This window comes from Pogonomyrmex barbatus, unplaced genomic scaffold (assembly GCF_055798465.1).
Source record: "Pogonomyrmex barbatus isolate J1 unplaced genomic scaffold, ASM5579846v1 scaffold1, whole genome shotgun sequence".
Taxonomy (NCBI): domain Eukaryota; kingdom Metazoa; phylum Arthropoda; class Insecta; order Hymenoptera; family Formicidae; genus Pogonomyrmex; species Pogonomyrmex barbatus.
In genome coordinates this window covers 22775427-22791844 of record NW_028297098.1, presented here as the reverse complement: position 1 = coordinate 22791844, position 16418 = coordinate 22775427, and the positions used below count along the sequence as shown (strand labels likewise).

At 39.7% G+C, this 16418-nt stretch overlaps 1 long non-coding RNA gene and 1 pseudogene across 5 annotated transcripts; both read left to right on the top strand.

Annotated features, from left to right (window-relative positions):
• The first annotated feature begins 11329 nt into the window (after positions 1-11329).
• Positions 11330-14648, top strand: LOC105422405 (uncharacterized). 5 transcript variants are annotated; one of them, XR_016140399.1, is made up of 4 exons: positions 11330-11841; positions 12252-12303; positions 12404-12438; positions 14495-14648. It is a non-coding gene; the product is annotated as an uncharacterized LOC105422405 (long non-coding RNA). The 5 variants fall into 5 exon arrangements; XR_016140400.1 differs by having other exon boundaries at positions 12404-12497; XR_016140398.1 differs by having other exon boundaries at positions 11537-11841; positions 12252-12328.
• LOC148938255 (uncharacterized) lies at positions 13106-14648 on the top strand (annotated as a pseudogene).
• Positions 14649-16418: the final 1770 nt, after the last annotated feature.

Here is a 16418-nt window from a genome sequence, read left to right as displayed (position 1 = left end):
ATTCCGAAGCATATTTATTAATTCCCTAGATTTCCGCCTTTCCGCCACTAAGGTATATGGCGAAAAAGTTCACGTGAAAATTTTCACATTTTCACGTTTCCGCCTTAGGGGAAAAGTTACATGATCGACCCCCTGATCCACGACTTGAAGCATAATATCGGACGTTTCGCGCGATGATCGGGAAGTAAATGATCGACGTCGGAGCGTTTGACAGTTTATATCCCGGAGGAACGTTCGGAGAAAACTCGTGTATCGTGTGAACAGGTTCGTCGTTGCTGTACGCACCCGCAGTGATATTGCACTCCACCCGAATGAATGTTCACGCTCATGATATTCACGGGTCCGTCGGACATGTGCCATTTGTTCGTACACGCGCGGTCATACACGCGCGACGACGAGAATCCCAGGAACGAACCGATGTTGTTCGATTTCGCGAAGTCGACTCGATGCTCGCACGTGATTTCGCTTCTCATGGTGTTCTCGTTGGTACGATGATCAGAGGCCGCACGTCCCTCTCGCCCTCGTCGCTCTCATCATAGATGACATCGTCGCTCTCATCATCGTCACTCGTCCTTTTATTCTCGTCGATCCTTCGCCTCTTAGAGATAGCGGCGTTCAAATATCAAATATCTCTATCGCGTTCAACTCGTACGAACCCTCGAGAATCGTTTCGTCGTCATAATAAAACTTATTATTCGTGGAATCGACGTTCGGTATAGTGTTGTACATCTCAAAATTCGTGAGACCTAATTCGTAATCGTCGTCGTTCAGATCTAAGGCGGAAAAATAGCACATAAGGACGCTACTCTTACTGTTGAACGAAAGACTCAGCGACATCGATCCTCAAGAGAAATCGCAGGCACAACTGATCGCAGATGTTCTGATCGTACGTCTGATCCGCGATTGTACGTTATATTTACGTCGCCGCCGAGATATCTCTCGAGTTCCCTCGGCGGTCGAAGATTGCCGAAACCGTCGAAGTAAACCGCGTCGTTGCCCCTCTTCGCGTAGGCGACCTAGTAGAGTATCCGTCGGCGACCTAGTAGAGTACCCGTCGAGTCATCGAGATTCACGATGCCGCTCTCGTTGCGTCGCGCTTTCGACGGTAATGCGTTACGCATAAACACTCCTCTGAAGAAGGGTACTCGCAGACGATGCGCCGAGCAGCTCAGCTGCTCGTTCGTCGTAATGCCGGAGAGCGATAACTCGAGCGATCTTAATGTTTCCTTCCACGATTTTTTTTTTTCGTTCTTCTCGTCACATCGCTACCATGTTTGTAAGGCGCTAGGTGCAATCCGTGACCCTCCATCGCCCGATTGTGACGTTGCAACTCCTCTAGTTGACGCGAGCGGCCTTACTGGCGTTCACCGCTTTCGCGACGCCGCGCCACTGATCAAACAACCGAGCGCGCCTAGTATCGGAAAAATGGGCAACAAGCCTCCGCGTTTCGCCGTCGGAAATATCCTCCTCGTCATCTTCCTCTTCTTCTTTCTCAAACCCATGCCCAGCTTTGTTTTTGCTTTCATAGCCGCCCATGCGGCGGTCGTGGCGGCCCTCTCGCCGAAGGTGGAATCTCCGGCCGTTATACGTTCGCGCGTCTTCTCGGCGAGAGCTCGATCGGCAACGTGGCGCTCGGCGAGTTCCTTGTTTCGTGATGTCATGCTCGCGGCATGTCGCGTCCAACGGGTGACGCCTCGATTGCCGCGCGCCAATCGCTTCGCGAGCCGGGCCCGCAAAATTGATACCCGGGAATATATAGTTCGAAGGGAAGCGCGTTTATCGCTGTATCGAGTAATCCCGCGCCGCTGAGCATTCGCTACAGTTCTTGATAAGAGGCGCAGGATCGTCTATGTGCGATCATTGCCAGGGACAATTGTAATGTTCCAGACACACGTGACAACGTTGCACCTCGGGATTCGCTCTCAGATGTCTCGGGTAGGCTGTTCCACAGTAGCTCCACGTATCTGTCGAAATCGCGCACGAGAACGATCTTCGGGATAAGTTCGCAACTGTTCGGCGGATAGATTGAGAATCGCGTTTGTCCGTCAATAGGGGAAACATATCGATCACTGTGCGCGATCGAATCGAGTATAAGTGGAGTATAAGCGGTTATTGGTCGCGTCTTCTCGAAGCGAGCGCACGCGCGTAAATGCGATTCGTTCGACGGTCGCCAGCTATAGGAGTGTCCAATCTCGACCGTAAGGCTCGACGAACCTCGGGCGACGCGGTCGGGAGGGCGCAGATACGGCCCTCTATTACCGAACATGATACATTGCATCATTTACGGCCCCTTCAACTGTGGTAAAACGAACGTTGATAAGCATGCTCGAAAGCTCGCATGGCACGTGCTTCGAGAACGTGTACATCTACTCGAAATCCCTGCAACAACCGAAGTATCGATACCTGGCGAAGTTGCTCGAGTCGATGGACGAGATCGGCGTTTTCGAACAATAGCGATGTCGAGTCACCGAGTGAGGCGCTTCCCGATTCGATATTCGTGTTCGACGTGGCCTGTGACAAGCAGAACGCGATCAGGGAATATTTCACCATGGGTCGACACTCGAATATCGATTGTTTCTATCTCTGTCAGACATACGCTAAAATTCCGAAACACCTGATACGCGACAACGCGAATCTCTTGATTTTGTTTAAGCAGGATGACACTAACCTAAAGCACGTTTACAACGAGCACGTGAACACGGATATGTACGAGGATTTTTGCGCCTTGTATCACGCGTGTTGGAAACGCAAGTACGGTTTCGTAATCATTGATAAGGACAGCGCGTTAAGGAACGGTAGATACAAACGAGGATTTAACGATTTCGCCGTGGTGTAGAGTTATCAGTTGTGCGATGAGAATGAACGTCGACGCTGCTGCGAGTATGGTCGCTCGACGGGAAAAAACGGCATGAGAGATCGCGAAGACTCAGGATTCTATACGTAAAAAGCACAGAACGTTAAAGATCAGTAAGATAGAGGAGGAAATCGCGCTGGAGAAGCGACTTAAACCGATCGTTCAGCCGTTGAAACGAATTGCCGAGAACACCGCGCGAGACGAGTCGACCGAGGAAATCGACCCGATCGCATTCGTCGGCGCTAAGAGGAAACACGAGACCGACGAAGAGACGCCTCTCGACGACGAGCCGCCGTCGAGACCGATGAAGAAATGCCTCTCGACGAGATCGCCCTCGATCGCGACGGCTAGTCTCGCGATTAGAGACGAATCGGAGGAATTGATCTCAATCGCGCAATGGAGACCGTTAGGTCGCAAATATATGGGCACGCTTCTTACATCGTAATACCAAAAGCGGGGATAGACAGAGCGAGATCGATTACGTTTACGGGGTGTACTTCGATGTGGGCGGCTCGATGCTCGGCGACAAGCGATTCGACTTGGCCGCCGACAACGTGATCGTGGGCGACGCGCGATATCCGAATACCCCGGGCTTATACGAGTTGATCTTCAAGAGATTCCCCGACGACATCGTATACGGAGAACGACAAGCAAACGTACAAGAATATACTGTTAACTACGAACGCCCATCGGCGTGATCACAACGCGCTTATGCCCATTCTAGGGAACAAAGGTTTCAAATACAAGCACATCATCGCGCCGCTATTGCCCGATAGAGACAAAATTGGCACTGGTATTGGTAAGGCGAGAAAAAGAGGGATCGACTCTGTTCCATCCGCTACGCGAGTGAGAGACAAAAGAATCGAGTACGTTCACTGGGACGATCCCAACGAGCTAGTCGACCGTCTTCGATTGCTCGACGCCTCTCGACGAGCGGGCAATGACGCTCATGACAACGAGATTCTGTCGATAATCGAAGAGCTTCGCGAGATCGACGCGATCGAGTAAAAAGCGGCGCACGCTCGCGGCGACCGGTATTTCCGTTATGTTAGTGAACAAATTCGGAAGATCGTTGGAATCGTTCGACGGAGGTGACAGGGCACGCTCGCGACCGTCGATCGAGTCCCTGCGTCGCTACGTGCGTAACACTGCGCTCTGTCTGAACGACGATTACTAGGACGTGAGAGACAGAATCATACGGCATTTAGCCGCATCGAGAACTGATACCGAACTGATACCGCCGCGAGGAAGAGTTATGTGGACAGCGCGTTTCGAGACGCGGATCTCCGAGAGCGAACTCTCGGCGAGCATTGCTGTCAGAGAGGAACGAGAGCACGGCCAGATCGATCGGCGTATTGGAGGAATTTATGGCGCGCGTAGCCAGATTGTTTCTAAAATACGATACGCAGATCGCCGAGATTACGAGCAGATTGTCGTGTGTGGATTCGTCACCCGCGAAGGCTTGATGTCCGTGAACAAATTCGGGAAGTCTCTAAAGAGGCAGCGACGAATTGTCGACGATCGTTCGACGATCGCATCCCTGCGAGCGTACGTGCGTCGCGCTCTGCCTGAATCCGGACGACTACGACGTCAACAGATGCAAGATACGGCATCTGGACGCGCCGATGACGCCGATGTGACGATCAAGGGTTAAGTCGATGACGCGCTTCGCGTAAGGAGCGAGGAGTCGAAAGCTCTAACGAACAAGCTACGAAAACAGCTGAAAGATATGAACAAGCGGATTCGAAATATTTTTTTACAGTATTACAATGTAAGAACCGAAGTGAACGTTCTACGACACTTCGAAAAGAAGAGGGAGACTTTGATCATCGATCTCGATAAACGAATAGGGGAGATAAGAGACGCGACGGAACAAGAGCTCAAGAAACGGGACGACCAACGAGTTAGAGACCTGATCAGAATCCACAGTGCGATAGAACGAGCGCTCTGGAAATAGAACGAACTGCAAGCTAGAGACTCGAGCGAGATCTGAAGGATCGTCGAGACGCTCAGTGATACTCAGGAACGAACGCAAAACCTAGAGGAATCACTACGAACTCTAGAGGAATCCTTGCGAAATCTAGAGACATTCCTGCGAAATGAGCTCGACGCATCGTCGACGAGCTACGAGAGGATCTCTACGGACGTGGAGAATCTCGCGCATAGCATGATAGATTTGACGAGGATCGCGAGAGAACTGACGGACAAAGCGGTAACGAGAGAGACGCTGGCCTCGTTGAACGTGGATAAAATAATGAGAAACGATAGACGAATACTAGTCGCGCTAAAAACGGATATTCCGAATACCACGAAACACGCGATTAACGTTTGGAACGAGGGACAAGAGCGAACGCGCGAAGCGACAAACATGAATAAAACTAGCGCGAATTGCGCCTCGTCGTAAATCAGCGATGAGCGTCGAGAAGAGGAGATTCGTCGAGGAGCTTCACGCGCCCGCGCGAAAAAACTTCCTATACCGTCGCGTCGTGGTTACGACGATCTGTGGCAGGTCGATGTCGTCGAGATATGTCCGTACGCGCGACGAAACAAAGGACAACTACGTGACGATTATCGACGTGTTGAGCAAGTACGCATGGGCGGTACCGCTGAAGAGTGAGAGCGGAAGCGAGGTAGCCGCGGCGTTGTCCAAGATATTTCGCGACGACGCTCGACATCTGCGAAATCTACAAACGGACAAGGGCAAGGAGTTCTACAATGTCTCGTAAAAGCGATTACGGACAGGTACGATATACGTCACTACTCAACGTACTCGGTAATGAAGGCGGCGTGTAGACTTCTTGTTCCCCGTGAGCGACAAGGGAACGATCGTTGATGATACCGTTCCTCTTCCTTTTCTCTCGAATGACAAATACGTTGATAGACAACTCATTAAGATCTTCGAATCTAGCGATATTTCGTAGCGTCATAGGAAAGTCGATACTGTCGAACTTCAACACCAACGAATAGTGAGGATACGACGAAGATCTGTCCGAGTGTAGATCGATGGGATACAGAGCGGCCATCACCGCCCACGCGAAGCACGCGTTGTCGTTTGAACATACGTTAATCACGGCTCTCTTATATCTTATCTTCAGAGGAAGTGATGTCCAACATCCAGCGTGCATAGGATTACACTTGTTCACATTGATCATCAAATTTAATATCCGAAGTAATGCCCAACTGCTCGCGTTCCTGAAATTCCTCCAGCGACATCAGGATAACATTCATAACGTCTCCGTCATATCATTCTCGTAGATCGGACATACCAAATAGCTGACGATTCCTCGTGTGAATGCTCTTAATTGCAGCGCTCTTATTATTCGCAACGAACTTCCCCTGAAACGTGGTGTTGACCTTCAAACACGCGTGCGTATCGAGATCAACGCGCATTCGCTCGAACATGTCTCTCGCGTCCTCGAGAAATTGTCGGGGTTCAACATACTCGATGTTTACCATCGCTCATTTGTACGTGATTCGCGAAGGCCGATATCCACCCACTCGAAACCCTTCGTACTCTGTACCCCAGTAACCGAACGTCGATTCAAAGCAAGTCTCGCACCCTCCAACTGCGCTACTCGAGAGACCAGAGAAGTTATCGTTCCGGTAATCGTAGGGTCGGCTCTATTCTCGCACCTGTCTCTCAAAACCTCGAGACACTCGACGCACTCCCGTTCCCAAACGCGATAGGCGCACATTCCTTCAACTCCTGCCACGCGCTCGAGAAGATCGCGACTCTTCTCCATATTGCGACTCCCACACGGAGTTATCGTCCGTAGGAACGACGAATTTGATGTCTCGAAATTCTCTCTATCTCGCTATTGTCTCGTAGATCACCGCTCTGTCGCTCAGAGCGAGCAACGTTTCGATCTACAGTTTCTCTCGCGGGTTCTCCGTATCGTTTTCTCGTCGCAGATGATACGTGATCACGTTCCAGCGAACGTCTTCTCTCATCGCGATCCACTTCTCGTCGTTGCTAGACGCGATAGTCTCGTGACATTCTAAACTATCGTCACTCTCGGTAACCGACTCGCAACGATCGTCGCCATTGATATATCGCCATCGAGATATCGATGCGTTACGTTATGATCGAACGTGCTCTCGCTCGAAGACGAACCACCTTAAAAATTAAGCGCGACTTCTTCTATATACTACGTTCTTAACAATGAAAAAAATGTCTCTCGTGACTAAATATATACTCCGAGGTAGCGTCGAAGACGCACCAAACCGCGGCATCCTCCTGAAAAGACGGCATCGTTTCCAGCTTCGCAAAAGACGCCATTTAACCGACATCCTCAAAAAACAGAACACACGGCATCCTAAAAAAATAGGACGCGCGCCTTTCCGTCCCCGCGAACAAAACAGGACGCGCTAGACCTCGCGGAAGACGTCTAGACACAGGAAGTGCGTCTAACCGCGGCAACGGGACGCGTGACGTTCCTCGCGAGCGCTGGGGGGAAATCACCTCGCGACCGCCAAAGAAGAAAACCATCCTTACCGACCGAGGAGGAAAAACTTACTCCGGCGACCGCTAAAGGAATCCACCTTCTCCCCCTAGATGTGCACCCCCATCCTATGATCCCCCTCTCCCATCCACTCCCCCTCTTGCCTCGGGAGGCTTAGGGCTCTCCTTGTTTATCTACTGACACATACATATTTATATTAGATGTACAAAAAAGTTCTGAGCTTTAGATTTCATACAACCGAAATAACAATTTAAATTTTATATATCTTCCCGCCCTTTTGCGGTTTTAAAGCGTTGACATTTGGCCTTCTAAAATGCCATACGGTTTGGCATTTGATGCACATAACCTCAAAAATCAGTAGTGTTCACGATGGCAATAACAAAAGAGCATATTCGATTTTCCACTTCGCGTTTCATCTGAAGAAAAATGCTGCTGAAGCCACTGCAATGATTTGTGCTGCATATGGAGAGAACGCTGTAAGTCATACTACATGTAAAAGATGGTATCAAAAATTTCGCCAAGATTTCAGTCTTGAAGATGAACCATATGCTGGACGCCCTCAAAAGATTGAAACGGACGAATTGCAAGCACTGCTGGATATAAACTCTGCGCAAACTGAAAAGGAGCTTGCAGAACAGCTTGGCGTTACGCAGCAAACCATTTCCGTACGTTTACATACGATGGGAAAGATTCAGAAGGAAGGCAGATGAGTTCCGCATGAATTGTCCGAAGACAACAGAAATCGTCGACGTGACACTGCACTCATTTTGCTTTCAAAGTTCCGGAAATAAGATTGTCTGCACAAAATCATTACAGGCGATGAAAAGTGGATTCTTTATGATAACCCTAAACGTAGAAAATTATGGGTTGACCCTGGTCAACCTCGACATCGACGCCAAAGCCTAATATCCACGCCAAGAAGGTTTTGCTCTGTATCTGGTGGGATTGGAAAGGTGTGTTGTATTACGAGTTACAACCGGGATTGAAACAATCACGGCAGACCGCTACCAACAATAATTGACCAATTTGAGTGATGCATTAGAAGAAAAGAGGCCATTTACTGGCCAAGGACGTCGTAAAGTGATCTTGCTTCATGACAATGCTCGACCACATATTGCGAAAGCGACTCAGGACCATATCTTTGCGTTAGGCTGGGAACTTCTCCCGCACGCGGCGTATAGCCCAGACATGGCGCCTTCTGATTACTACCTATTCCGGTCGCTGCAGCATCATTTGACTGATACACATTTCGTGAGATTTGAAGAGATACGAAAATGCATTGATGACTTTATCGCTTCGAAGCCGGTGAGCTTCTATCGTCAATGAATTCGCAAGCTACCCGAAAGATGGCAAAAGGTCGTTGCAAACGGGGAATATTTCGTTGATTAATATTTTTTTGTTTGTTTTTGAATAAAGATTGAATTTTACAAAAAAAAGCTCAGAACTTTTTTGTACACCTAATATATAAAACATATAAATATTTTGACATTTATTTATTTTTGTATATTTTATTTTCAGTTCTTTATAATTCTAATAGAAAAAATGGAGATAGGCGCTCCCAGTCAAGCTGGGGGGGGGGGAGAGGAGGGCTTACTAAATTCCAATGGAGAGAACCGAAGAAGAGGCAGAGATCAAGGAGTAGGGTAGAGAAGAGATCAAAGAGGCGTTATTATTAAAAAAATTATAATTTTAAATAATTTAAATTAATAAAGTTAAATTAAAGTTTAAGTTATTATTATTATTATTATTATTATTATTATTATTATTATTATTATTATTAGTTTAAGTTTATGTTATTAATGTTAAATTAATAAAGTTATAAATTAAGTTAAAAATATAAATGTATAAATTAATAATGTTATTATTAATTTTGATAAGCAAAGGACAAAAAGAAACGCACAGTAAGCAGTGCACAATTAGATTTGTAATTCTTCTTTATTAGAAATCCATTATTTAAACGTTTTGGCTCTAATATTGAGTCATCTTTAGTAAAGATAATAATTAATCGAAGCCGAACTCTAACATAGCAAGGTAAATTATGTGTCACCGACTCCGATTGCCATGTCGTATGAGGGAAACATTTTAAACTTCTCACAGTAGAGTTAAGCTGTACATGGTGACAACGTGTAAGTTCCAATAGTTAAATCGTCAATTAAATTTTAAAAAACGCAAATAAATTTTAACAAGTGTGCCAGTCAAAGACAGTCAGACGATATGTGAGTACAATAAACATAATAACTTTATTATAAAAATACTTCTTCTTACAGAGAATAAGCATGTAAAAAATCTTATCCTTAGAAGACATCACGCTTGCAGAGAATAAGCAAGCGTATAATAAATTTTATAAATGGCATTTTACTTAAAAAAGATATAAGAATATAAAAGAAGTTGCTCATAATATCTATGTGTGTGACTACACACACACACACACACACACACACACACACACACACACACACACACACACACACACACACACACATCAAATGTAAAAAATTAATCTTTTGCAAGATTAAAAAATTGATTCTTTAATATTGCAATAAATTAAATATTTAAATTATTTTGTATTTATTAGTGTAATAATTTAAATGTATTAATAATAATTTTTGATATTTTCCTCTTGACGGAAGAAACCATCACTTTCTCGCGATTTCATCTGTATATATGTATATTGTAGTATGTATAAATGTATTATTGAATTGTTGATTGAATTGTGTTATTCTAAACACGTTATTTTGCGATAAATATCATTATGCCTCTGTAGTCAAAAGAATAAGATGCCCGGTAAGCAAGAGATCCAAGTTCGATTCCTGGCTGACGTATTTTTCGCAAAAATAATTACGGATTTTTACGACTGATTCGTGATCAGGCCTCGTCGTGGCACACGCTCTCTCTTCTTATCCTCTTTTTATAAAACTAAGATCACCAAATATAATTATTAAGATAATAAAATGAATTCCGTTGAATAACAATATATACGTTTTACATTAATGAAAAATAAATTTAATGGGAATACAAAGAATATTAATGAATAATATTTTTAATAGTTAATATTTAAATATCATTAAAAATAATATTAATTATTTTTAACATGAGATATCTTGTAAATAAGAAGCGTCTATATTGGCCAGGAGTGGATTATATTTGCAAATTTTCTTTTTATATTATTTACATATAATAAATATATATTGTAATAATTGTATACGATTATTAATGTGTGAAAACTGATAAAAAATAAATTCATATTGCGTGTCGCATCAACTCGAAATCTGAAATCATATTGATAGCGAGTATAGCGACTTGAAAAAGAAAAGGACAGACAGTTATCTCTGTCCTCCTTTACCGCTCGAAGCGCGAAGCAAACACGGACGAGAGTGTATGTTAGTGTGTATGTGCCAGCCTATCCTCTCCATGGCAACAGCGTGGCTACAATCGTGGATTTGCTAGCATGCGAGGTGTAACGACATGGGGTGCTTTCCATTTAATAAAACAAGTCGACACAAATATCGTTCTATCTTTCTTGGCTTTCAATGATTAATAAGGACAAAATGATACTTGTGTCACTAAATGGAAAGCATCCATTATGCTTTGTGACCGCATATGCATGCTCTGTGGTCACATGCATATGCTCCGTGACCACATACTCATGCGAAAAGTGCTCGAATTTGAAAACTAATAATAGATAGTAATATAAGGCCTGTTATTTTTGACTGAACTTGTACAGTTTAGCTTTCTTTCTTACACTGAAAGAAGAAGGATAAACTTTGGACTAGTGCAGCCAGTTCAACTAAAAAGAGCAGACTCATAGTTCGTTCTTATATTTAAGATTGTCTTAAGTAAGCTCATACAGTTATCCTATTGGTTGAAATGTTATCTTAAGACAATCTCAATTATAAGAATTGACAATGGTTGCGTTTCGAAATTCACTGTCAGTACTGAAAATCTATAGTATACGTGACCTGAACTATGACTGCGTTCCGATATTCACTGTCAGTACTGAAAATATATAATTCAAGTCACGTATTATAGATTTTCAGTATTTGCAGTGAATATCGGAATGCAGCCTATATATTTTCAGTACTGGCAGTGAATATTGAAACGGAGCCTATGAATACCGGCCTGAGTGCGCTCGCTCTCATTCTCTTTCTCTCTCTCTCTCTCTCTCTCACTTCTATCGACTTGATAAAAGTGAGACCGACAACACTCAGCGCGCAATGGTGCGCCCAATCGAATTCGCTATAATATGTATATATATATATATCGTTTAAATATAAGAACTGACTATCTGTACTGATCATATGTGACCTAAACTATATATATTATGAACTATATTTATATTATTCAATACTGCCAGTAAATATCGGCACCATAAGAGTGAACCTTATGTCATGGTTTCCTGTAACATAGAAAAAACGAGGGCACTCGAAAGTGGGGATTAACATAACCACTTAGAAAACGCTATGGCACTAGCATGATCTCCACTACGGAAGTTCCGATCGTTTCGGTAACTTTTAAATATTTTATGTAAGTAATAATTATTTAAATAGTTAATCAATCAATAATCAACGCAATAATTAATTAAGTAATTAATTAATTTAATAAATAAGAGATACAATAAACTGATCTAATTTATCTAATTACATATTTTTCTAATTAGATCTAATTTATTCTAATTATTATATTTATTATATTATATTATTATATTTATATATTAATATTATTATTAATTTGTATTCAAATTTTCAAGCCTTTGTGGCAATATAATCTCAACGTAAATTTGCATTTTTTATTCTTTAATCGTCAAGACGAAAGAAATTATTAATTTTTTATTTAATTTTAATTTTTTTAAAATTTTAATTTAAAATTTTAAATTTTAATTTTTTTAAACAAAAGTTTAAAGAAAAAAAGCTATATTAATGTAAATTTTATTTCAGATTTATTTCAGATTTCGCTGATCCAACAATACTAAATTATTGGACACAGAACGTATGTTTGCAAACACAAGCAAAAAGTAAACAAATTTATAAATTTGTATATTCTAATCGACGAATCTTGTGTTATAACTTTTTATATTTTATTTTTCCAGAACATGCACTATGGAACTTATATGGAACATTCAATATAAGAGACTCAACTACATAATATTAAACAAGTGATATGCTACATATAATATAATATATGTAAAATAATTTCTGTGATATTCTTGTGATAAGCATACGAAGCATGGCATCTCTATTAGGTACGTGTAAATATCGGTGCAAATATCCAGAATGTACAAATGCATATTACACTGACATAGTAAATAATTCTTATCGAAACAAGCATTTCTATAAATTTCTTAAAAATATTGAATTTAAAAATAAATCGAGAAGAATTTGCAATGTTAATCAAGATGTGAAATCTTATTTTTGCATCTGCGAAAAACATTTCGAGCCTAAGCATTTTATGAATATATTAAAGCATAAATTGAATTGGAATGCAATTCTTCTTGAAAGTGCAAGTTGTATACCTCCAAATGTACAGTCTGAAATTCCTTTAACCAGTGAACATGAATCTACTCGATTCATGACTCCTTTGATGAATATAAATAAAAATACTGAATGCGAGGTCCCTCCGATGAGTGTTGATAACATAAATTACAATGAAACTACTCTTTCAACAATTTATACTGATACTTCTTGATACTTCTCAAGCATCATCTAATAGTTATCCAGCACTTATTTCTGACTTTGCTTCTTCTTCAGTTATACAAAATATACATTTAACTTATCATAAAAATGATGTAGAAATGCTTGTTTCAGATAAAATGTACAATTTCAATAATGAAATGCATAAAACTGTGACTCCGAAGGGATATTTGAAAGACATCGGTTTACGCAAAAACAATTGTCGCCTGAAAAACTAAAAATGTATAAAATATATCGTTTCACAATTAGTAAAATATCTAAATTACAAAAACTTTTAAAAAATGAAAGACAGTATGTCGCAACTTTAAAGGATTTGTATGACAGAAAGAAATTTCAATTTATTGAAGATTCTTTAAACACAGTTACAAAACATTTCATAGAATCTCAAACTAGAAATGCGTTAATAGGAAGCCTGCTGGAAGATGGACAATTCAAGATAAAATTTTAGCATTTTCTATTTATAAACGCAGTCCTCGGTTATATAAATATTTAACAATTCATTTTCAATTGTCTTCTGACCAGATTGTTGAAACAAATACTTTCAAAGATCTCTTTTAAGACTGATTTAAATGAAACAATTTTAGACAATTTAAGAATAAGGATACAAAAAAAGCACCCATTAAATCGTTATTGTGTATTGATGTTTGATGAGATGTCATTAAGTAGTGGATTTCACGAAACTAATAAACAAGATATTTCTGGAATTGAAGATTTAAGACACTTAGGTCGTACAATTAAAACAGCAAATCATGCACTAGTTCTAATGCTGAGGAACATTCGTAAGTCTTGGAAACAGGTCATAGCCTATTACTTTACAGCAAGTATAATCTCTATCATAGTCTTGAAAGATATAATTGTTACAATAATATCAACGTTTACAAACAGAGAGATTTAATGTAATGGCAATGATTTGTAATCAAAGTGTCACGAATCGAGCAGCATTAGTTCAATTATATTGTGAGAATATCGAGAGAATACCCCACTAATATAACAATATAACACTAATTATTTTTTAGTAAATAAGAAGTAAATATTCATTATTTTTGATGTTCGTCATCTTTGAAAAAACACTAAAAATGCCATGCTTCGTAATCTAATTAACAAAATGTTAGCAGAATGTCGGCAAACTGACAACAGATTTAATCAGAAAATGTTAGCAAACTGACTTCATCTGAGTCTCATTCTACTTACATTCTGTTGACAGAACCTGTTGACGTTCTGTATCAGCAGACTAGCAGCAGAAATTGAGCAGATCCTGCCATCAAATTGTATCGCGTCCTACTCGCTTTCTGCTGCCAATCTGACGGCAGACTACAGCAGGGTCTGCTCGATTTCTGCTGTCAATTTGCCGGCACAAAATCAACAGATTCTGTCAGGTTTCTGGCAGCAGTTTGCTAACATTGTCAGATATTACAGAATCTGTTAGCAATCTGTTGGCTTTCTAACAGCAGAAATTTATAACAGACTTTGCGCATAATCTGTCTTTTCAGGTTTGGCTATCGGGGTAAATTTTCTGAAAGAGGCTGATTTTGATTACATAAAAACTGCTTTTAATTTAGACTAAAAAAGAATGTTCAAGATATTACCAAAATTTAAAAGTGAACAGTTCAAATTTGAAGATTCATATGTAAAAATGAAAGTTAAGATAGCTACTAGAATCTTAGCAGTTCTGTTGCTGCAGCAATCGAAAGTTTTGTTCGGCAGGAACTATGCCAGCTGCTTCTTTATACACTGCCAAATTTGTCCAAAAAAATTGACGATTTGTTCGATTCATTAAACAGTTCATGTTTGAAACCTCGGAATAAAAAATACGCGTGTGCTTTATCTGAAAATTCTCCACATTTCACCTTATAGAATTCAATGCTACTCGAAGAACTATCGCAACTATGATTTGACGTTTGATTGACAAACATAACAGTAAAGATGTCACACAGCAATATTCATTTATTAATGAATGGATTATCACAATCCAATCCATAAAAGAACTATAGAAATTCTTATACGATTTGGGGTTTAACTTCCTCTCTTTGCGAGCATTAAACCAAGATTCTGTAGAAAATCTTTTTTGCATGATCAGGCAACATGGTATATCAAATGCAAACCCGACGTGCCATCAATTTATTGCAGCTTTAAAAACGTCTATATTAAATAATCTATATTAAATAATCTCGTTTTATCGATAAATAATGGCAATTGCGAAGATGATAACTGTTTGCCATTAGACAATTTATGTACGTTATTGACAACAACTGATACTGATACTGATAATAATAATAATGATTGCTCTTTAGAAGAGAATGATATTTCATTAATGCTAAATGATATAATAATAAATAATGAGGATGAATTACTCATAGAAAATAGTCAGGCATTGGCATATGTTTGCAGGATATATATTAAAAAAAATAAACATTCCACAGAATTGTGAGACCTGTTAACATAGCTTATTTTTAGAAATTACAGAAAAATAAGTATTTCTTTCTTTCAAAGAGCATGATAATATTACTCGATTAACGTATTCAAGTGAGAATGTGATACAATTTATAAAAAACATGAATGTATGTATGAATTTTTGGAAATACAGGCATACTTCTCTCTTAAAAGATCGTTTTAAAACTTATTTTGAAAACTCTGACATATTTATTCAGTTATGTTCATTGCATAATTGCGAATGCATGATCTTAAATAAGTATGCCATTTTTTATTTATAAATAAAGATAATAAACCAGGAAAAGCAATTTCACAAGGACATTTAAATAAAATAAAAAAATGGTCTGCTATGAAATAAAAAACGTAAATCAAAGTCATTATAATATTCTTATGTAATGTCATATCAGCTCTTTATTTTTACTTCTTACTTTTTATTTTATTTTTATTTCTATTTTTATTTTATTTTTAAATTTTTTAATTTTATTTTCATTTTATTTTTTGTTCTCTTTTAATTTAATTTTTATTTTTTATTTTATTTTTTGTATTATTTTATTTTTAGTTAAAAAACGAACATAATTAGTCTCTCATTTTATTTTTAGTTTAAAAAATTAAAAATAAAATAAAACATTAATTACATATATTTGTACTTGTCAAAAGCATAACGTTATAAAGGCGTATGATATTTTATACATGTTGTAATATATATATTGTTATAGAATTTTATATTGACAAAATATATTTATATATTGATATATTCGATATACTTTATAAATATTTTCATAGTGTATTTGTGCGGTTTATTTTGTAATAAATATGTTTATTTTGTATATAATGTTTATCTTTGTCTTTATTAATTTTACATATCTACTTAATCATCTAATTAATCATTTAATATCTATTTCAAAGAAGTGAATTTCAAACTATTGAAAAGATTACATGTATATATGAGACGAAACTCTACAATTTATTTTAGTTCGCACTCCA